At 40.0% G+C, this 23,840-nt stretch overlaps 1 long non-coding RNA gene across 1 annotated transcript; it reads left to right on the top strand.

Moving 5' to 3' along the window:
- Positions 1–13,881: 13,881 nt before the first annotated feature.
- On the top strand, positions 13,882–23,515 carry LOC131494936 (uncharacterized). The gene is made up of 2 exons (XR_009253660.1): positions 13,882–17,305; positions 22,245–23,515. It is a non-coding gene; the product is annotated as an uncharacterized LOC131494936 (long non-coding RNA).
- The last annotated feature ends 325 nt before the right edge of the window (positions 23,516–23,840 follow it).

The raw sequence follows: 23,840 nt of genomic DNA, 5'->3' as shown, positions 1-23,840 counted from the left end.
AAAATTCACATCTTTGGTGTTAAATTCAATGTTAATTCTTGCATTTCCACTTTAATAGTACTGAATTCAGTGTGGAATTAAGCATGATTGATGTTTTTGAGTGCAGTAGCTGTGCACCCTGCCTGAAAATTTCTAAAAGCCAGTTATTTTTTTCATTACTATAAGAATAACTATAGTAGAGCTGTCAAACTTAGCAAATTAAAATACAGAACTCCTATATTCTGAAACTCAAATTTAACCAGGCGTCCTATATTTATCTGGTAACACTAAATTGGAGAAAAATCCAAAAAAATAAAGAAAGAAATTAAAAATTAAAATGTTGACAATGCCATAAAACTAGGCTGGGCAGGGGCTGGTATCAGATTCACTGATATCAGAAAATTATTTATATGAGTCAGGCACAGATACTGGACCCTGACTCTGCAAGATCAAAGATATTCAGATAAAACCAGAGAAATTAGTTTTAATGTAGACAACAAATAAAAGTTTAATGTCTGTAAGTAACATAAAGTGGTTAAAATTTTAGAAGGAAATACCCAGTGACCTATTAGAAAAATTACAAATGGCTATGAAATAAAAATTCACAGCAAATGAATGTGAATTAGTCCAAATGGCTAAGAAACATGAAATAAATGGGAAAATATAAAAAAGTAATTGAGGTAATTTTATACACTCTCAAATTTTTATTTTTATACACTCTCAAGTGCCCAACTTGAAAAGTGACAACATTTTATTCCACTTAAAATGCCTTTACTGGACCACTCTCTTACACCCTACCCAAAAATTAACTAAAAAATGGATTAAAGACTTGACTCTGAGAACCGAAACATAAAGCTAGAAGAAAACATCAATGGTAAGCTCCATGTCACCAGTCTTGGCAATGTTTTCTTCCTTTTTTTTTTTTTTTTTTTTTGGTCCATTTACTTATTTTGAGAAAGAGGGAGGAGTGTGTGCACGTGGGTGGGGGAGGGGCAGAAAGGGAGAAAGAGAGAATCCCAAGCAAGCTCCAAACTGTCAGTGCAGAGCTGGATGTGGGGTTCAAACTCATAAACCTCACAAACCTCACAAACCATGAGATCATGATCTGAGCTGAAATCAAGAGTTGGACGCTTAACCAATTGAGCCACCTAGGTATCCCTTGGCAATGTTTTTTGTTTGTTTTTTTAATTTGCCTCCAAAAGCAAAGACAACAAAAGCAAAAATAAACAAATGGGATTACGTCAAACTAAAAAGCCTCTACACAAGAAAATCAACACAATGGAAAGGTAACATAGGAAAAGGGAGAAAATATTTGCAAATTATATATTTAATAAGGAGTTACTATCCAAAATATATATATGGAGCTCAATACAACTCAATAACAAAAAACAAACAGTTCAATTAAAAATGGGTAGAGGATCTGAGTAGACATTTTGCCAGAGAAGACATACAGATGGCCAACAGGTAAATGAAAAGATGCTCAACACCACTAATCATTAGGCCAATGCAAATCAAAACCACAATGAAATATCACCTCACACCTGCTAGAGTGGCTATTATCAAAAAGACAAGAAACAACCAAGTGTTGACAGGATAGGGAGAAAAGGGAACACTTGTGTGCTGTTGGTAGGAGTGCAAATTGCTGCAACCACTATGGAAAGGAATTAGAAGTTACTCAAGAAGTTAAAAATAGATCTGCACTATGGTCTAGCATTTCCAGTTCTGAGTACTTGTCCAAAGAAATGAAAACACTATTTTGAAAAAATATATACATCCCCCTGTTTACTGCAGCATTATTTACAATAGTCAGGTTATGGAAACAACCATGTGTCTATCGATAGATGAATGCATAAAAAATTGTGATATATATATATATGTATATACATATGTATCTATGTATATACTCTCTATATATACATATGTATATACATAGATATATATATACAGAGAGAGAGAGTTAGTACAGACTTCACTACTTAAAGCCTTGGTCTTATACATGACTGCCCCCACTTCAGACACCAGCCACAATTTCAAGGGGTCCTTAAGCCACCAACACCAACTGTCCGCAAATTTGGAGGTTCCCACAAACCCTCTCAGTTTCAATAATTCAACAGAACAACTTAAGAAAGAGTATACATATGATTACAGTTTTAAAGGACACAACTCAGAGGTAGTCAAATAACGAGACACAAAGAGCTCGGACTGGTTCACAAACCTGAAGCCTTGTGCCTTCTCCTCAAGGAATCAAGGGTATATCCCCCTCCCAGAACATTGATGGGTTCACCTTCACTGAGTAACTGATGGGTAATGGAGTTTTATTAAGGGGTATAATTAATCAAATCATCGACCACATAATTGAACTCAATCTTCCACCACTTTTCCTTCCCAAAAGGTCAGATAGCTGAAAATCCCAATGCTGTGTTTGGTCTTTTGGTGACCAACCCCTGGTCTAAAGATCTAAGGGTCAATCGTGAGTCACCTCATTAGCATAACTCAGTGATCCAAGGGGCTCATGAATAGTAAAAGCACTTCCACTTGAGAAATTCCAAAGGTTTTAGAAGCTCTCTATGCCGGGAACCAGGGACATAGGCCAAGAAAGGGTGAGGGAGGAGAGAAATAAGCAGCAAGCATTTGAAAAGTGAAGTTCTATAGATCAGTGTTTTTCAAACTTGAGGTTATGACCCATTCATGAAAAAACAATTTAGTTCACGGGAAACCAGTATTACTGATAATAGGACAGAGCAGAAAATATCAGATTATATCATGTATAGTAAGGATAAATCAATTTCTGGAAAAAAAATTTAGAGTGATATATACAGCTAGACATAGATATAGTCCATTAGACATATATACACAGACACTCCTATAAATGCATTTACAGAAATGTAACATGGAGTTTTACTGTCATTTAAGGTCAGAAATATTTAAGGCCAGTGCCTCAAATGGGCAGATAACATTAGGTATTTTTTAACGTGTCTTGTGACACCTTAAATGATATATCACATCATTTTATTCATGTTTTCTTTTCAGTATCAATTACTATTAGCATTTCAATAAACATTTAAAAAAAATTTTTTTTTCAACTTTTTTTTTAATTTATTTTTGGGACAGAGAGAGGCAGAGCATGAACGGGGGAGGGGCAGAGAGAGAGGGAGACACAGAATCGGGAACAGGCTCCAGGCTCCGAGCCATCAGCCCAGAGCCTGACGTGGGGCTCGAACTCACGGACCGCGAGATCGTGACCTGGCTGAAGTCGGACGCTTAACCGACTGCGCCACCCAGGCGCCCCTCAATAAACATTTTAATTAGCATACAAGTTATTTGAAAATAATACAGCTCATATGATGAATTGTCCTTATTTCTCTCGTTAAAACAAACACTTTGTGCAATATCTATGTTAATTTTTTGTTTTACCACCCAATCAATGAGCTGAAAGTTGTAAATCCACTCTGTTCCATGGAAATGTGGCCACTCAGTCATCAAAATAAGAAACTCCAGCCAAGAATTCTCCCCAAGAAAGAGTTCCTATTGAGTTATAGTGCTGATGGAGTACAGTTCCAGATTTCTTATATTAATCGAATCCCTTTCACAACTGCTTGGTCTACGGGAACATTAATTCAATATGTTACAGGTATGTATTGTTCCAGGCCCCAACATGGGCACTGGGGATACAGCAGCAAAAAGACAGATCCAATATCTACCAGATGCAAGTTTTGTAAACAGAGGCAACAAAGATGACCAGGGCAGTGAGAGAGGCCTCCCTGAGGAAGCAATGGTTGAGTTAACATCTGAAAGTTGGCCATGCAGAAAGGGAAGTACTGGGACCCAAGACAAAACAGAGGCAAAGTAATGGAAGGAACCACAGTATAACTGGAGAGGGGTAGGTAACAAGAGAGGGACTAAGAGATGAAGTCTGAGACAGACAGGAACAAGAGTTAAAAGAATTTAAAAGCAGGGCTCCTGGGTGGCTCAGTCGGTTAAGCATCCAACTTCAGCTCAGGTCATGATCTTAATGGTTCGTGGGTTTGAGCCCCACATCAGGCTCTGTGCTGACAGCTGAGAGCCTGGAGCCTGCTTCAGCTTCAGTGACTCCCTCTCTCTCTGCCCCTCCCCCACTAGCGCTCTGTCTTTGTCTCTCAAAAAATAAATAAACTTGAAAAAAATTTTTAAAAAAGAATTTAAAAGCCACCTTATATTTTCTAAGTATTATTTAAAAGCCAGTTCCTATGGGGTGATTAGATTTTCCATTTAGTAACTTTTCTAAATAGCACTATGGGGCTATTTCATTCTTTTTCATTGCCAAGTAGTGTTGGATTGTATATATAAACCACATCTCCTTTACCCATTCATCAGTTGATGGACATTTGGACTCTTTCCATGATTTGGCTATTGTTGACAGAGCTGCTATGAACATTGGGGTACAAGTGCCCCTCTGCATCAGCACTTTCCTATCCTTTGGATAAATTCCTAGTAGTGCTATTGCTGGGTCATAGGGTAGATCTATTTTTTAATTTTTTGAGGAACCTCCAAACTGTTTTCCCGAGTGGCTACACCAGTGTGCTTTCCCACAACAGTGCAAGAAAGTTCCCATTTCTCCACATCCTCGCCAACATCTGTTGTTTCCTGAGTTGTTCATTTTAGCCACTCTGACTGGTGTGAGGTAGTATCTCAGTGTGGTTTTGATTTGTACTTACCTGCTGATGAGAGACATCGAGCATCTTTTCATGTGTTTGTTGACCATCTGGATGTCTTCTTTGGAAAAGTGTCTATTCATTTCTTCTGACCATTTCTTTACTGGCTTATTTGTTTTTTGGGTATTGAGTTTGGTAAGTTCTTTAAAGATCTTGGATACTAACCCTTTATCTGATATGTCATTTGCAAATATCTTCTCCCATTGTGTTGGTTGCCTTTTAGTTTTGTGGATTGTTTCCTTTGCAGTGCAGAAGCTTTTTATCTTGATGAGGTCCCAATAGTTCATTTTTGCTTTTATTTCCCTTGCCTTCAGAGACGTGTTGAGTAAGAAGTTGCTGCAACTGAGGTCAAAGAGGTTGTTGCCTGTGTTCTCCTCTAGGGTTTTGATGGGTTCCTGTCTCACATTTAGGTCTTTCATTCATTTCAAGTTTATTTTTGTGTATGGTGTAATAAAGTGGTCCAGTTTCATTCTTCTCCATGTTGCTGTCCAGTTCTCCCAGCACCATTTGCTAAAGAGACTGTCTTTTTTTTCCATTGGATACTCTTTCCTGCTGTGTCAAAGATTAGTTGGCCATACATCTGTCGGTCCAATTCTGGGTTCTCTATTCTATTCCATTGGTCTGTGTGTCTGTTTTTGTGCCAATACCATACTGTCTTGATGATTACAGCTTTGTAGTAGAGGTTAAAGTCCAGGGTTGTGATGCCTCCTGCTTTGGTTTTCTTTTTCAACATAACTTTGGCTATTCGGGGTCTTTTGTGGTTTCATATAAATTTTAGGATTGTTTGTTCTAGCTCCAAGAAGAATGCCAGTGCAATTTTGATTGGGATTGCACTGAATGTGTAGATTGCTTTGGGTAGTATTGACATTTTAACAATATTTGTTCTTCCAACCCATGAGCATGGAATATTTTTCTATTTCTTTGTGTCTTCTTCAATTTCTTTCATAAGTTTTCTATAGTTTTCAGCATACAGATCTTTTACACCTTTAGGTAGGTTTATTTCTAGTATTTTATGGTTCTCGGTGCAATTATAAATGGGATCGATGTCTTGATTTCTCTTTCTGTTGCTTCATTATTGGTGTATAGAAAGTATGAGGTAATATTTAACACATGGCTGGTACAGTTAATTTAGGCTAAGGAGCTGCAAGTTTAAAATGTCCTTTTTTCACACCTGTTTTGCTTCAGCTATCATAATAACCATATTTTTTTAAAAGCACCAATGTTTGCAACTGAATCATTTCCTAACACTATAAAAATAGAATCTAGTACTTGGAGACAAGAGCTATAGGTCCCCAACTTGACTTAATATGAAATTCCCACTTTTAAAATCTAAGAGATTAATTTATAATTTTTTTTGTTTTATTATGTAGATTTTTGGAGAATATTCAGATTTAAAAAAAAATTTTTTAATGTTTATTTTTGAGAGAGATAGAGACAGAGCACGATCAGGGGAGGGGCAGAGAGAGAGAGGGAGATACAGAATCTGAAGCAGGCTCCAGGCTCTGAGCTGTCAGCACAGAACCCAATGCAGGGCTCAAACCCATGAACCACAAGATCATGACCTGAGCCAAACTCAGATATTCAACCAACTGAGCCACTCGGGTGCCCCTGGAGAATTTTCAGATTTTTAAATAGATTTTAAATGAATTCTGATGCTGTGCATTTTGCCTTGATATACCTAGGTCATTCATAGTCATTTATTTCCACTTTTGAAATAGCATCTTATTTTCATTTTGCCTTTACTGCAAAAGTTAGAAAAAAATTTATTCCCAGAAAAATTCTATCCTAAAAAAATACACACACACACACACACACACACACACACACACCACTCCATTACTGAATTATCTGGGACTCCTTTGATTGAAAAATGAGAGAAACCCAGCTCAAATTAATTTAAACCAAAAAGGATTTTATTGGCTTACAACCCCAAACCACATGACCATAGGTATGACAAGAACTAAAACACCAGAATCTTTTTTAAAATTTTCGTTAAGTTTATTTATTTTGAGAAAGACAGAGATAGCATGTGAGCAGGAGAGGGGCAGAGAGAGAAAGGGAAAGAGAGAGAATCCCAAGCAGGCTCTACACTGTCAATGCAGAACCTGATGTGGGGATCCCACTCACAAAACTGTGAGATCATGACCTGAGCAGAAACCAAGAGTCAGATGCTTAACGCACTGAGCCACCCAGGCACCCTTAAAGACTAGATCAGACAGTTGCCTCTGTCTCTTGTTTCTGATTCCCTCTGCAAGTTCTCTGAAGCTGCAGGTTTCTTCACAGGACAGGGGACGTGGCAGTCAGCTATGGATAGCACACATCCTAATAGTTCTGCAGCCAGGAAGGAAAGTACTCTTTCCCCAGATCAGTTGTGAAAAGCTCCCTGGGTGAGAATTCTGATTGGGTGAGAATTCTGACCTTTGTCACGTGATCATCTCTAGCCCAGTTACCACACAGGAAGTGGCTGCCCTTCCATGACTGGGGACTGCCAATAGAACCACATGGATAGAAGGAATGCTTTGGATGGGCAAAAAGGAGTTATAATATAAGCAGAAATAAATGTTAACTGAAGTTACTGACTGGAAAAATGTGAATAGAAACATCTTTGAGAATAAAATTCATTACTTTAAATCAAATGTATCTTCTTCCATCAAAAAGTCCCTTTAATATACCACAGAATATTGACATCATCTTATTATGTTTGTCTCTTCCACTGAATAACAAACTCTCCAAAGAAGCAAGTATGTGATATTCGGATCTGTAATGCCGGTGTCTAACTTTGTACCTACCGCATAGCAGATGATCAAGAGATGTTTTTGAACTGAGCACGTAAGTACACAGTAAAATCCTTTGCAGATAGGCAGTAAAGCATGGGCCATTCACAACCATTGGCCTCTTCACAACTATAATCCTAGACACATGCACCCCACTCCCTTACTAATCTTCAAGTTTTTTTTTTTTTTAATTTATAGAATAATGGGTATTGTGTAGAAACTATGACGATTACCCGACAAACCTATTCATTACTCATCCCTTCTTCCTGGATACAGAACGAAATCACTTTTCCCAGACTCCCTTATATTTGAGTGTGGTCATGTGAGTAAGTACAGACAAGTGGAAGGAAGTTTTATATGCTACTTCTGGTATGAGGCTTTGGACTACCTCCTCGATATTCTATTCCTCCTTTCTACTGGAATCCAGATCAACCACACCTCATTCATACAGATGATGACATTGCCTGAGGAGATTGTGAGGTCACACAATGGAGGAAACCTGGATCACTGAATGACCACACTGAAAATGGAAGCACATAGTAGAGGAAGGAAAAAGTGGAATTTAAAATGCAGGAAACTGGAGCACCTGGGTGGCTCAGTCGGTTAAACAGCTGACTCCTGATTTGGGCTCAAGTCATGATCTCACAGTTTGTGAGCTCAAGCCCCGCAGAGGGCTCTGTGTTGATAGCAAGGACCCTGCTCTGGGATTCTTTCCCTCTCTCTGCCCCTCCCCCTGCTTGTGCTCTCTCTGTCTCCCAAAATAAGTAAATAAATAAACTTTTTTAAAAATGCAGGAAACTGCATGGAGAAAATGAGCTTGCACTGGAACTGAGAAATGAGAGATGTTTCAGGTTTAGAGAAGCATTTTGGGATTTGTAGAGAATGTGTAGGAGACAAAGAGAGATCACTGGAAGAGAAGCATTTAAGAACTTGCTGGTTTTCATTGCATTTCCTTTTGACTTTTCTTTGACAATATAAATATCTAAAATATTTAAAAATCATTCCGGCCACCATACTTGTATTAATTTAAATGTGATACTAAGTCAATGTGAGTCTGGCCCTAAGCAGCAGTCAAATCAAATCATCTTAAGAGTTATTACCATAAAAACTGAATGAATAATGTTTTCCTACTGGAATTGAAATTATTCAATTGCTCTTGAAGTTTAAGTTTTATTCTACTGGCAAAGAAGATTTTTAAGTCAGTTATTGGGCAAAGTGTACTAACACTGGTATTGAACAAGCATGTTGACAAATAGTGTCTCTAGAAGTAGAACCAGTTGGGAAGTAATTTAGAAAATGGGGATACGACTATATCTTTTTACTGTCATTGATCACAGTCAAAAGACTGTTTCTTTTGCTTCAAATTTTTATTTTGAAAAATTTCAAACCACAAAAAGTTATCAAATGGTACAGTAAATACTAATATGCCCTTCACCTAGATTCATCCTCTGTTAACATTTTATTGCTTTCACTGTCTCTATATCTCTTGAAAATATTCTCTTATAATGTCTGTTTTCTTCTAGAGGATTATATTTTTCCTTTTGTAATTAAACTAAAAATCTCTCTGGCATAGATTTTTGTGTATAATGTGGTTGTGATCCAGATTCATTTTTTTAGTGTTGATATCGGTGCTATATTGCTTAATGCTATTTTCTGGGTTAAAAACCCTCCTTTTTTCTATTTGCTTTGTGATGTTAGGGTGGGACTCAATGAACCCCTGTCTCTTTTGCCACCCTGCCTCCTGTTCCATCCCACCAGTAAGACACCATGGAAGGAGACTAGAAGTTTAAGAGGGACCAGGAACGTGCTCCTTTCTGTTACGCCTGTTAGTGTCACTCCTCCAGTGACCCTCAACACAGCAATGGCCTTGTTCAGTAGTAGTTGTTCTGGTTTCTAGTTATTTCTATACCTCCAGAACAAGCCCCATTGTGCAAGGACTCAGTCTTGCCAGCTGGTACCCCATCCTCTGAGATCCGGGTCCCCCGCACCCCATCTGATGGACCTCTCCTCCAAGCTTCTGGGTTCTAATAATCACAAGCCCCTCCTCTCAGACTACTCAGCCTAGCACTGGAAGCTGCCTCCTGCATACACTCTCTGGTAACTACCTGTGTCCTTTTTGCCACTGCAATTCCCTAAGTTATGTACCACATTCCTCATATTCAGGTGTCTCTGTTAAAATAAGTGGTGTGATTTCTGGTTTCCTCACTGGACCTTGACTGACACAACAGCCCATGGCCCAGCATCACTCATTAAAGGACCATTCTCTCACCCAGTGTACCGTAATCGCATTTTGCACAAATCAAATTGCCGTATGTGGGTGGCAATTTGAAAGGTTCTTTGAACCTTTTTAGTTCCAAGGGTATATCTGCCCATCTCTATGCCAATATCTTACTGTCTTTGCTACTGTGGCTTTATAATCAATCTTGACATCCAGTAGCATTAATCTCATCCTGTTCATTTTCTTCAAGCTGAAGTTTTGAGAGTGCCCAGGCGTCATTTCTTTTAGGGTTGCCCGTGGCAATAGAGAACCTCTTTGCCCTCCCTGAAACAGCCTGCATCCATCCAATGACTGTGACATGCAAATCCAGAAGGGTGAGGCCATTTAGGTCAGTGCAGGATGTACTTCTGGGCAACATTACCCCCGAACTCGCTACCAGGACAGCTGAGGTTTTGCTAGTTTTGCCACATGCTAGGTGGACATCTCTCCCTGCCCACCCTTTCATAGATGGTGATCCCTAATGAACATCCCACTCCCCAGTGTCCATCCCATCATCTGCTTTAGGAGACCCCAACCTGCACCAAGACCTAATCTCTGACACCTGCTATTCTCCTGGTTTTGGTGCTAAGAACTGAAACCGAGATCCTTGACTGCAAGAGTCTGTTTGCTTACTGGGCTAATGGGAAGTGAGTCATAAGCACTGTGGTAAGAAAGAAAGAAAGAAAGAAAGAAAGAAAGAGAAAGAAAGAAAAGAAAGAAAGAAAATCCATGAACTCAGAATATAAAACATGGCTTTGTTCATACTAATAACTTCAATGAAAGAAGAAAAGAAGGATGGATTCAAGAGCTAGAAGCTGAAGGGCACCACACAGATTATCATACTCCAGTTTTTTCATAATATTGTTTGAAGTCTTCTCTCTTCTTCTCTTGATCAGTGTTTCCAGAGATTTGTCTATTTTAGTTACTTTTTTTTTTTACAGAACCAACTTTAAGTTGAGTTGATAGCTATCATATTGTTGTTTTCCATTGTACCAATTTCTGCCTTAATTTTTCTCTTTTATTCTACTCTTTAGGTTTATTATTGTTCATTGTTTAACTTCTAAATATGGACACTGGGATCGTTAATTTTGATGGTCAACTCTTCTAAAGTAGAAGTATTTAAAGCTGTGAATTTCCCTCAAAGCATCATTTTTTAGATAATATTTTCACTCCCCACTCCGTAAGGTGGGCTCTCCATAGCGACTGCCTTTGGCAGAGTATGCTATCGAAAGGGGGAAAGAGTATAACTTCACAGTGGAGAAACCTGACAAATACTGCCTCAGCCAGGTAGGTGAGCAAGGTCTGCCTCAACAGCGATAGCTCATGTTGATAGTAATTACCACTGAAGTGACGTGATGTAAGTGGCACTTTAGGTGCAGTCTTCCTCCCAAATACCATAATCCCAGGCTTATCATAAGAGAACATCAGACAAATTCCATAAGTGGGGCATCCTGCAAAATACCTGACCAATACTTCTCAACATTGTCAAAGTCAACAAAATCAAGGAAAGTCTGGGGAACTGTTGCAGCCAAGAGGAGCATAAGGAGATTTGACTACTAAGTGTAATGTTATATTTGGGCATTAGGGAAAAACCTAGAGAATCTGAATAAAGTATGAAGTTTAGGTAATAAGAATGTATTATTTGGTTTATTTTTTTTAATATTTATTTATTTTGAGAGAGAGAGAGCAAGTACGAGTGGGTGAGGGGCAGAGAGAGAGGGAGAGAGAGAAGCCCAAGCAGGCTCTGTGCTGCAGAGTCCAAGAAGGGCTCAGTCTCACAAACCATGAGATTATAACCTGAGCTGAAATCAAGAGTTGGACACTTAACCGACTGAGCCACCCAGGCACCCCTTATTTGGTTTGTTAATTGAGGCAATTGTACCATGCTAATATAAGAAGGTAATAATAAGGGAACATGGGTTTGGGATATATGGGAAGTCTCTATATTATCTTCCCATTATATTATTGGAAGGGGGCACCAGTGTCATGTCCTAGAGTCCAAAGGCCCAAACACCTTTGGACTCTAGGACCAAGGGGAGGAGAAGATGAATGTCTTAGCTCAAGAAAAGGAAGAAAATTTGCCCTTTCTGCACTTTTGTTCTATTCAGGCCCTCACAGGGTCATATGATGCCCACTCACATTGATGGGAGTGGATCTCTTTACACAGTCTGCCGGTTCACATGCTAATCTCTTCTGAAACATCCGCTCAGACATCACAAAAGCTGTATTTTATCAGCTACGTGGATACCCTTTAGCCCAGCTAAGTTGAGATATATATATATATATATATACACACACACGTGTGTGTGTGTGTGTGTGTGTGTGTGTGTGTGTGTGTATTCGGGTGATCTTTGTAATTCATGTGTTATTCAACAGTGTTATTTTTAACTTCCAAATATTTGAGAATGCGTAATGTATCTTTTTTGTTATTCACTTCTACCTTATTTGCATTGTGGTCAAAGATCATGGTCAATACGACATCTCTGTATTGAAATATTTGAGGTTTCTTTTGTGTTTAGTGTATGGTCTACTTTTATAAATGTGTTATTGTGGTAGGGTCCCCTCCCTAAGGAAAAAAAAAAACCTCAAGGTAATCTGGCTGTGTGTGTACATGACAACAACCCTCATGATCTTGTAACATGAGACCACTTAATCAGACTGCATGTTTGTATCTGTACCATATATGGGAGACAAAGAAGTGAAAAATATATAAAGAACTATGCCACGTGGCATTCGGGGCTCAGTTCTTTGGGTACGAACACAACTAAGCAGTGCTGGCAGGAATACAGCTGCATCCTGGAAAGAAAAGCCTCTGTGTCACCACTGTGTGAGAATCCTGCTACATTACTTGGGGGCTTGCATCGGGATTCAGAGGCAGTGGTTTCCACCTCCTTTGCCACTGGGGATGCGAACCTCAGGGCCCTAGGAGAGGCGGCTTCAGCTGGTGCCAGCAGACCTTTTGATCTGCAGGAGACCAGCCCTGCACTGGGGCAGGGACCCTATGTGCACCAACGGAATCCGTGAGGCCCAGGAGCCGGCTCAGGGAGCGCCCGTCAGACTGGTAAGAGCCCGGGTTCGTTTTGGCAGACCTGCCCCTAAGAGTCAGAAGGGGACCCTGATCACCTCCCAGCTTTGCCCTAGTAGGTCCAAGAGGGACAAGGAACGAAGCCGCAACTCTAAGGCGCTGGGTGCTGGCTGGTGGGTTGGAGTGGCCGTGTGATTGTGTGTGGGGATTTGTCTCTCGTTCATTTCCTGGGTCAGTGACTATGATAATTAGAGACAACTGTCTCTGGTCGGTTTACCTCAGAACGGGGACTTTAAGGAATATTCTCAAGCAGCTGCTGAAACTCCTTTTGTTTCGGGGAAACTCCCTGTCTTCTCCAGACCGACATGGACTGCGCTGCGCGGGGGGGGGGGGGGGGGGGGGGGGGGGGAGGAGGGGGGAGGGGGGGAGGGGGAGGAACAAAACAAAACAAAACAGAACAAAAGAAACCTGGAGTCTGCTCCTCTGTCTGACCTGATAAGATTTAAACCAAGGAATTCTCTTTCTCTGCCTTCTGCTGGCACCTCGCCTCTTCTGCCTGCCCTTCCCCCCCTCCTGTTTCTGCCCCACCTGGCGGGCGGCCTGCACAACTAGCTCCCCAATGCCTCAGGCACCATCAACTCCTCCTCCCACCCTAGATGTCGAGGAGCAAAGACCTCGGATGTCAGATGTCCCCACCAACGTTCCAGGTAAAAATTAACCATGGGGAACAAAGTGTCTTCCGTGGACCCAAGTAAAACGTATTCAGTGTTTAAGCTAATTTAAGTTTGTTGGTTTGAGATAGACAATGTTTATCAACATTAAAAAAAAAAAAAAGCTTTCATTCTACCTAGATTTAAGGTCAAATAAACTCATGTTATCTCTGTTCCAATTTGTTAGCAAAAAGATGACTTAAAGTAATGGTTAACTTTGTCTCATAGTTTTCATGGCTAATTGTTAGCATAGCTGTCAAAGTCTTTGGTAGCCTAAAACGTTACAGTTTTTGCTTACATAATAAATTGGGATTAAATTCATTGGGTATCCAACGAGATAAGAGACTAAAGCGCTTATTACTAGATGTAAGTCTGTGCTTTTGACTTCTTGCAGAAAAACCAAAGATATTTGGATCTGTTGAAAAAACATGCTTTGTGCTTAATTGATTCATAGTTTGCCATCTAAGAAATTCTAATGTAACAGTTCATAATTGGTTACTACTTAGTTTTCACTGATGACTAAGGTTTCTGAGAGTTAAAATTCTGCTAAATGTAGTAAAGACTAATAAAAATTTTAAAAACTCTACATGTAAAAGAGTAGATATATAAAAATATGTATATAAGCAATGGAAATACCTTTTTTCTTAAAGAAAAAAAAGACTTAGGTCAAAATCTAAAAGCAAAAGAAAGTTGTATTAAGTTTGTAAAAAAAAAATCTTAAAAAAAATTATATCTGGTCAGGAGGTCTAAGGTTAAACCTTTAAATTACGCTAAATTATCCACTATCTTACAGACACAAAATAAAAGCCCGGTGGCCTTCCTGGAAAGGTTAAGGGAGGCTCTCATTAAATATACAGCTATCTCCCCTAATACCCCTGAGGCTGAGACGATTCTAAAAGACAAATTTGTCACTGGACTGGCCCCAAATATTCAGAAAAAAACTGCAAAAACTGGCTGTTAGTCCAGAAGGGACCCTTGAGGAGCTCTTAAGAGCTGCCAACTGGATATATTACAACCAAGATCAAGAGGAGAATAAAAAAATAAAAAATAATAAAATCTGAGGTCTTAGTTGTGGCCTTATGTACTATGTCAGACCGGACTTCCCGAGGTCCTGGCACCAAGTGCCATTTATATGGCCGTTCAGAGCACGAAAATGAGAACGTCCTCAGAGGGGACAACAGAAATGAAAACCCCATAAGCCAGGCCCCTTGCGTGGAGACAACCACCGGAGATCTGAATCCACTCGGGGACCTGTATCTGTGAGGCTCAGATAACCATGTCTCTGCAAGGGACTGACGGGGCCTGGGGCTCTTCACCGAGGCTCCCCTGAACCAACTGTCTATCAGAAACCCAGAGCCTCCGGTAACTCTAAATATAGAACGAAAACTGGTTGATTTCCTTCTTGACACCTGAGCTACCTTTTCTGTCCTCCTTTCCACTCCAGGCCAAGCATCCAAACGCAGTATGACGGTTAGAGGCATCTCCAGAAAACCTCTAACTAAAGTTTTCTCTCAGCCCCTGGGAGACATGTGGGGAAAACATGTCCTAAGGGCTGTGGAGAAAGTTGGAGAAGAGATTAAGAATGACAGAGAAGGGTTGAAATGGTTGCCTTAATAGAGCCTGAAACAGAATTTCTGACACAGTTGAGGACCTGTTTGAGGCTGGAGTGGAACCAGTCTACGTTCTTAGGTGACTTTCTCTGGCAGTGTTAAAACTGGCAAAGCGGACATTTCTAGTTATATTGGCTCATGATTGGGAGACCAAGGGACACAATGAAGAAACTGCGGTGAGCGGTCTTTCAGATGTGGATTGCAGAATCTAGGCTTCGTGAAGCAGGAATTGAGGAGACGAGTTGGTGGGAAGAAATCGGAAAAGTTACAGAGCCTGGAAGGATCGATGACATTGAAGAGTGATACAGCAAGAGTAGCAGAGTAATAAAAGGGGTGATCACAAGATTGGAACCAGAGAGTAGATGTAGACATTTGAGTCTTCAGACGTGGGCAGAGCTGGCTGACAGCCAGGTCTGGTGACAGCCAAGGGTGTGCATGGCCAAGTCAAAACCAGAGAAAAAGCATCAGAACCTTCCATTTTGTCGAAAACCTACTTTTCCAAATATTTTAATTAAGTCTTAACTTATAATTTATAATTATGCTACATAGTTACAGTATAAGTAGCATATGTAAATATACACTATATATAATGTATAATTATAGATTGCTGGGCATACCCAGCATGTTTTTAAAAACATAAAAGAAAAAAAGGAAAACTCCACGCATGTATATATAGATAAAAAATGACTAGATGAACATAAACCAAAATGTTAACAGTGAGATTATGGCTGATAATTTTTCTTTTGCGTTCCAAATGTTGTACAACAGCCAGTAGTATTTCTAAAATCTTAAAAGGCAATGCATTTTATATTTTGAAAGAAAATGGTGTACCCCAAGTGAACTTCGCTCTTTCAGGATATCTGAGGCTTGAAAGGAAGTAATATTCTGAACTATGGAACATATTGTCATGTATTAGTATAGAGTACCTAATGCAAATAGTAATTCCAACGAGTCACTTCTTTCCGGCTCGTTTTAAACTATGAGATAGCAATCAGGCCTAATTATTTCAATTTATAAATATTTACTCTCAAGACAAGTTCCTTATGTTCATAATGTTGACTTAATAAATGCAGACTGACACTGATATATTACGAGACTTCCTTTCCTAAGGGTTACGTATTATGTTGAAGGAGCTTCATGAAAGAGAAAACAATAGAGCAGGCAAAGAATGCCTTCTCTGACGACCCAGTTTTAACTGGCAACCTCTCCAATAAGCACACACATACATTTCCTATTCCCCTTTCAACTTTACTTCCCTCTAGGCCACTTATTAACATACTATCTATACCACCGGTATATGTGAAATCTGGTGTACAGATATACACATGTATATTCCTGTGTCTTTGGTATATGTTAAACCAGAATTCCAGTTTACCTGGTTTGTGATAGGACATGAGCATTATTTTTTTTGTTTCTGTTTGTTTGCTTGTTTGTTTTTAAATTTGAATGAGAGAGAGAGAGAGAGAGAGAGAGAGAGCACGTGAGCCCGGGAGAGGGGCAGAGGGAGAAGAAGAAGAGAGAGAAATTCCAAGCAGTCTCAGGGCAGAGCCCGACAAGACACGGGGCTTGATCCCATGATCCTGATATATGACCTGAGCCAAAATCAAGAGTCAGATGCTCAACTGATGGAAGCCACCCAGCCTATTTTTTTTTTTACTTTTTTAAAGCTTCCAGGGTGATTTTTACGAGTAGCCAATATTCTGTATAATCAACTCAGTTAAATCCAAATGGAATTTTGGGAGCCTTTCTCCTCTGTTCCATGAATATCAAAACATAGTCTTGACTGTTAACATTCCTGTCACCTTTGATGCCCCAGCCGTTCTGAATACCTGGTCATTCCGTTCCTGGCTCACCACCAACCGGTAGAAACAATGCTGATGCACCTGTCCTCAGCATCTGCCTTTTTGGTCTCTCCTTTGGGAAATTTAACTAAACAAATCAACTGAAAACAGAAAAGGACGCCTAAGGTCCTTTGAAAAATAATTAAGTAAAGGGCAAATCACATCTCTTAGGTTCTTCAAAAAGGCAAAAGAGAAGAAACACCTTCGATGGAAAAGTCACTCTGGCAGTAACTTTTCTAGGGCAGCTTAGAAATGTTTAACGACGAGCACAGAGCCACAGCTGGCCAGATTGCAGTAATGAGGCATTCCAGACGCACCGGAGCACCGGCTGGCCAAGCTCACAGAGGCCACTTCAAGAAGATTCATGGGGGATCATGAAGCAGAAGCTGGAAGGACACCCCTGGCAAAACCCACTCGGGTGACGTAAACTATACCTTAAAAAATCACTTTCATGGGCCACCTGGGTGGCTCAGTCCGTTGAGAGTCCGACTTCAGCTCGGATCACTACAGCTCAGCTCATGATCTCGGGGTTCGTGAGTTCCAGCCCCGCGTCAGGCTTTGTGCTAAGAGCGTGGAACCTGCTTTGGATCCTCTGTCTCCCTCTCTCTCTCTGCCCCTCCCCTGCTTGTGCTCTCTCTCTCCCTCTCTCAAACATATATAAACATTTAAAAAATAAAAAATCACTTTCTTAACCCACATCATCCTTTTTGTTTTCAAGTTTTGCCTTTGAAATAATCACTGACTTTTAAGAAATTGGAAAGATAATACAGAGAGGTCCCATGTACCCTCTCAGTTTGTCCACATGGCTGCACTTTGTGTCACTATAGGAAACTGGCACTGGTACATGTGTCACGTATGCCATTTTGGTCACGGTGTGTAGATTCATGTAACCATCACTGCCGTTGAGACACAGGACTAGTCTATCATTTTTCGTTCCTCTGGGGTAAATGCCCAGAAGTACGACTGCTAGGTCTTCCTGGCAGGCTGATCTTTTTACCAGTGTGTTCCTCTCTGTTTCTGGAAATTTTCTTTGCTCTAAAGATTTTTTTTTCTGACTAATGTTTGCATGATTCTTATTCTCTTACTTGCAGCCTATCTATATAGTTGTAGCTGAATTGGATTTATTATAGACAGTTTATCACTGTGTCATTTTTTTTAACTTTAAAACTCATCAATAGACTTTATTTTTTAGAGATTTTAGGTTTGCAGAAAAATTGAACAGTGAGTAGAGAGTTCCCATATACCCTCCCTGTCCTTCCCTACCCCACCCCCATTTCCCTGTTATTAGCACCTTGCGCTAGTGTGAAACATTTGTTACAGTTGATGAACCTATAATGATACAGTATTATTAACAAAGTCCATCGTTTACATTAGGGTTCACTCTATGTATTGTATATTCTACGCGTTTGGACAAATGCATAATGCCACATATCTGCCATTGCAGTGTTACATAGAATATAGTTTCTCTGCCTTAAAAACCCCCTAGGCTCTGCCTATTCAATCTCCCCTCTCTCCCAGGCAAATCCTTGGCAACTAACAATTTTTGTACTGTCTCTGTACTGTCTGTGCAATTTTGCCTGTTACAGATTGTCACAGAGTTAGACTCATACAATATGTAGCCTTTTCAGATTGGCTTCCGCTACTTAGCAACATGCATTAAAGTTTCCCCCGACTTCTTTTTGTTTCTTTTTTGGTTCGTTTCTTTTTAAGACGGAATACTATTGCATTGTACGGATGTGTCATAGTCTACCCATTCACATGTTGAAGGACATTTCCATTGCTTCCAAATTTTGGTAATTATGAATAAAGCTGCTATAAACATTCCTGTGCAGTGTGTGTGTGTGTGTGTGTGTGTGTGTGTAAATTTCCAACTCATTTAGTAGACTCCTAGGAAAATTGTATCCATTTTATTTCTCCAGCAATGGAAGTCTCCTAGCCAGCGCTATTTAAAAAGAAAAATCAGTTGTATTTTTAATCTGTAGCCGATTGACATTTTTCTTTTACTCTGACCAGAATTTCTCTTAATCATAATACTAACCCATCAAGTCTGCTCTCTTTAGCGCAAAGGATGAAAAAAGGGGTAGCCCAGAAAGACAGAATATCTTTTCAGTATTAGCAATCATCTGACATTAATTGAACTACTGTTGTACCCAGAGTGCTAAACTAAGTATCAAAGATACTCTCTGTGCAAAGCCTTCTCACATTCAGAACAAAGAAGTAGAAACTCACTCAATACAGATTCTATAGGACTTATTGTGCTCTACCTACATATATATTTTGGTGATAGAAATGAAGAGATTTTTAAAAAGTATTATCTGACTGGCATAGGGAATCATATACACCACATAATTATGAAAGAAAACTGAGAAAATTAAATGAAGTTAACTGAAAAATAGTTCACGTGGGATTAGATTTCAAAAAGCAAAATTAGTTTATCAAATGATTAGTTCATATTGAATGAAAAATCGTCACCTTATTTTTAAGTTCATTCTGAATTTGATGTGTTTTTGCTTAATGTTTACCCTTTAAACCATGAATTTTTTTCTTCAGCTGTCCATGGTTTCTGTCTGCCAAACTACAGATAAACACTAGACATTCTTAATACAAAGAGTACGCTTCTGATGTGTTAATGTTTATCTCAGGAAAAGGTGACTTTGCTACCACTTACATAATTTAAGTCTGTGCTGTTTTCAGCTACTAATATTTTATACAACGGAGGGTGAAATGCATCTTTCATATTCTAAAAAAATTTTTTTTAATGTTTATTTATTTTTGAGAGAGAGAAAGAGACAGAGCACGAGTGGGGAGGGGCAGAAAGAGGGAGACATAGAATCTGAAGCAGGCTCCAGGCTCCGAGCTGTCAGCACAGACCCCAATGCAGGGCTCGAACCCATGAACCGTGAAATCATGACTTGAACTGAAGTCAGACGCTTAACCGACGGAGCCACCCAGGTGCCCTGCATCTTTCATTTATTTATTTTATTTATTTTATTTTTTTATTATTTTTTTGCATCTTTCATTTTTTTAAATAAACAATGGCAATATAAATATTCTACATTCATCCTGAAAGTAATAGAACTCTAATAGAAAGGGAGGAATAAAATCTGCCTGCTTGTATAACACAATGCAAAAGTCATTCAGAGAAATATGCAGATTTCACCCTTCAGTCTCTACAACCTTAATTCTTCAGTTTATTAATAGGATGTGAATCTACTCCGCCCCTGCTTTGTAACACAGCTCAGTTCTGCCCACACCTTCTTCTTTCCAGTTGCCTGCATGAACCACCCCATCAGGATGGATACCAGTGTGCTCAGGCTACCTGATGCACAGCGTGCCGTGTCTGGTACCTCTGAGGGCCGGGGAACCTTGGGTTGACCTGGGGGCAGAAAAGGACGGGTACCTCTAACCAAGCCCACCATGGTCTTCCACAGACACTCTGTCTCCTTTCCAGTGTCTGCTTAATCCTAAATGACCAGTTTAAAGCAGGGCACACACTGTCCAGATATTCACATAGATATTCCATAAGTATTTACTGAGTATCCACTATGGGCCACACCTTGTTTTGGTGTTGGTATGAAAGCAGTGAACAAAAGAAATTCTCTCTCATGGAGCTTATATTCCTGTTTGGGATATAGATAATGAATAAATATATAAGGAGAAAGATATACACATATATAATGCAATGGCCACAGTAATAAATGTCACTGAGAAAAGTAAAGCTGAATAAGAAAGTAGAGATTGGCAGGGTGACAGGTCATAGATGTGTCAGGGAAGGCCTGTGTCAGAGGTCAGGTGGTGACCACTGAGTGAAGACCTAAGGAAGACCTAAGAGAAAGGTCATATGGATATGTAGAAGAATAGAGTCCCAGGCAAGTGCAAAGGCCCTGAGGTAGGATCATGTTTGTCACACCCAAAAAGATAAGAAGCCAACATGACTGAGAAAGAGTGAGTGAACAGGGGGTAGGTAGATGAACTCTGAGGGGAAGCCAGGGACCCGATCATGGGTAGCTTTAGAGGCAATGAATAGGCTATTGGATTCATTCTAAGTCAAGTGGAAAGTTATTGAAAGGTGTTTGCTGTTTGCTTAGATCTAGCTTCTCTTTTCCAGCAACCACCTTGGATTCTAAAGGAAGGACATTCCTTCATGAGGCTCTTCTATGGGAGGGTGGTTATTTGAGAATGAATAATCGTGGTAGAAGTGACAGAAAGAACTGTGCTTTAGAACATACTTTCAATTTAGAGTCAAAAGATTTTGCTGGGGAATTAAATAAATGGTGTGAGCAAAACAGAAGGGCCAAGGGAGAGGCTGAGTTTGTGCGGCTGAGGGACTAGGTGAATGGTATACCATATTCCGAAATGGGCAACACTGGGGGCGGAACAGATATCTAGAGAGATTTCAGGAAACTCCACTATAGTAGACGCTGGAACTTAACATTTTATTTTTTTGAGACAGGTGTATGGCCTTCAAGAATACCCCAAATTCATAAATACCACCATAAGCCTTAATATTTCCCATAAGATATAGTAACGTGGCCTCTTTTTAGCCTCTTAAAAATCTCTCCGTTGCTTGAGAACAATTATGCCAGAGGCCAGAGCACCCTCTTGAAATGGTGTCACAGGTGTCTCGTATTCCTCTGTGGGACCACCTGACGCCCCCATCTAGAGTGTGATTGTTCCACAGACAAATTTGACATTTCACTCTAGCGTATCCCACACTTTTCATTGTTAGCTAAAAATTGTTTCAGGCATTTCACTTCTGTCATCAGCATTAGCAGTTAGTTTCCTTTTTGGACACTTTTCAAAAAGAAATCAAATTGGTTTCACCTTATGAGTGTTTCTGAATATGGGACAATGACTCAGCATAAGAAAGCCAAGCGAAGGCAGAATTGCTAAATCAGCTATGAGCATCTCTCACCAGCTGAGTAGATCATCAGGAATATCGACATGCCCATCCCCAAAGTATTCAGCTGTATGAATCAGTAAAATTTGAAATTCTTTCAAGTTATGAGCCAGGGAGTCTCACAAATGATTAAAACCATGAATTTTAAATCCAAGAATGCCAATGATCTACTGTCTGAATTTATTACATTCAGTTTCTGCTAATTTGTTCTCTATCCTGTGTCCTGTTGGTAGAGTTGTGCAGTCCGAGACTCCTCCCCTTCTGCCCTATGATAATGCAGAGCTTCCCCTGCCTACTTTTAAGAATTTGCTAAGAACGTCAATAAAGTTTCAGAAATCCTAAAGAGGACATGTTTGAAACAGAAAAGCCTTGGTGCAAATCCCATCTCTGCCATTTACCAACTGTGTGACTTCCAGAAAGTTGCTTAGCCTCTCTGAGCATGTTTCTCTCTCTTTAGGTGGGGATAATGACACCTAACTTGTGAGGTGGTTGAAAATGAACCAGAATTAGGTCCCTGTGGTAGTCACGAAGATGCACTACACAGTTCGTCCTTCAAGAGATCCTGCTGCGAGGAACTCAGTTGGCCAACATCTCTGGCTGCCACCTCTGTGGATTCCCTGCACCCTTAGAATATCTAAAATTTTTGTCTCCAAGAACCAATTTTCACCCCAATGGGGGCAACATGGCCCTTGCTGAGGAGACACCCCGGACGGCAACCTGAATTCTAGTTCTGCACTAACTGATTACTCAACCATTTACAAGTCACTCTCCCTCTTTGGGACTCCGTTTTCTTATCTGTAAAATGAAAAGGTTGAACAACGTGCTGTTGAAACCTCACTCGCAGCCCTGGAGTCCTATGAGTTCTGCATGGCACTGGTGGACACAGTGTAACTGACTTCTCCCGCCCTCCCTGCTCCCCTCCCCACCTACCTTTACAGATAGGACACACTGTCGCTGTATCTTATCGTGATTGTTAGCTTGCGTGTCAGGCTCCCTCCAAACAACATGAACTGCTTGAAGACAAAGTCCACATGCATGTGATACAGTAGCTGGCAGGAAGCAGGCACCTGGTCAATGTTTGTAGAATGGGCTGCACAGTGTACCTACGGGGTGAACTAGATGCAACTGCCCAGGTTAGACCTTTTGACAGCAAATCTATAGGTTAACTCAGGCTAACTATGGAATTAAAGGACACCTGCTCTGTACTCTAGCTCTCAGGTCGGTGTCTGACATGTTGGGCGGTCTAGAGATGTTTAAGGAAGGTAAGTTGAAAGTAAGGAAGGTGAGTAAAGAAGGTAAGACAGGGAAAAGGTAGACAAATCATATTGTTGCCAATATTTTATTTCTTCAAAAATTCCTGGTAACTTGTAAAAGGACTTCAATCTAAAGTGGAACCTGATTATATGAAATGGAAAATGTCGCACGCGCACCTCCTAGAAGAACAGAACTCAAGAACCTAGGGACTGATTTCTCAGAAATGTCTGATGTACAGAAGACCAAGACTTATCCCCTGACCAATGGGCAACTGCCAAGAATCTTTTCCCATTCTCAAGCCATGGAACTCACTGCTTGGACTCTGGCTGGACATCCCCCTCTTTGCACAACTTGCCTATAAATACAGCCTGCTCCAAACCCTCAGCAGACTCACCTGTAGCCTGCAACGTCACACATTTATGGAATTGCAGTTCCTCTGCTGTTCCCAAATAAACTCAATTTCTGGTCATTTGAGCTTGCCTCAGTTTACCTCTTTATTTAGGTTGATAAACTTTTAGCTATACCAGATTGTTCTTCTATAGACCCAGCAGGTTAGTTAATGAGTTTGGTCAAAACTGGGGATGTAAGCATATTGCCATTGATTTTTTTTTTTTTTGCTCTTTATAGTATAAATCTATGTCATAAAAATTAAGAAGGAGTAGTATAGATAGCACTTTCTAGCTTCCAAAGGACTTTCTTATCAATTATTTCATTGTAGGCTCCAGAAAAATTTCATATTGTGCAAAAGGTAGTCAAACTAATTAAATTCACTGAACCAGTAATAACCACATTTTCATCT

The sequence above is a fragment of the Neofelis nebulosa genome, chromosome 14 (assembly GCF_028018385.1).
Source record: "Neofelis nebulosa isolate mNeoNeb1 chromosome 14, mNeoNeb1.pri, whole genome shotgun sequence".
Classification (NCBI taxonomy): domain Eukaryota; kingdom Metazoa; phylum Chordata; class Mammalia; order Carnivora; family Felidae; genus Neofelis; species Neofelis nebulosa.
Note: the sequence above shows the minus strand (reverse complement) of the source record. Positions and strands in the feature narration are given on the sequence as shown.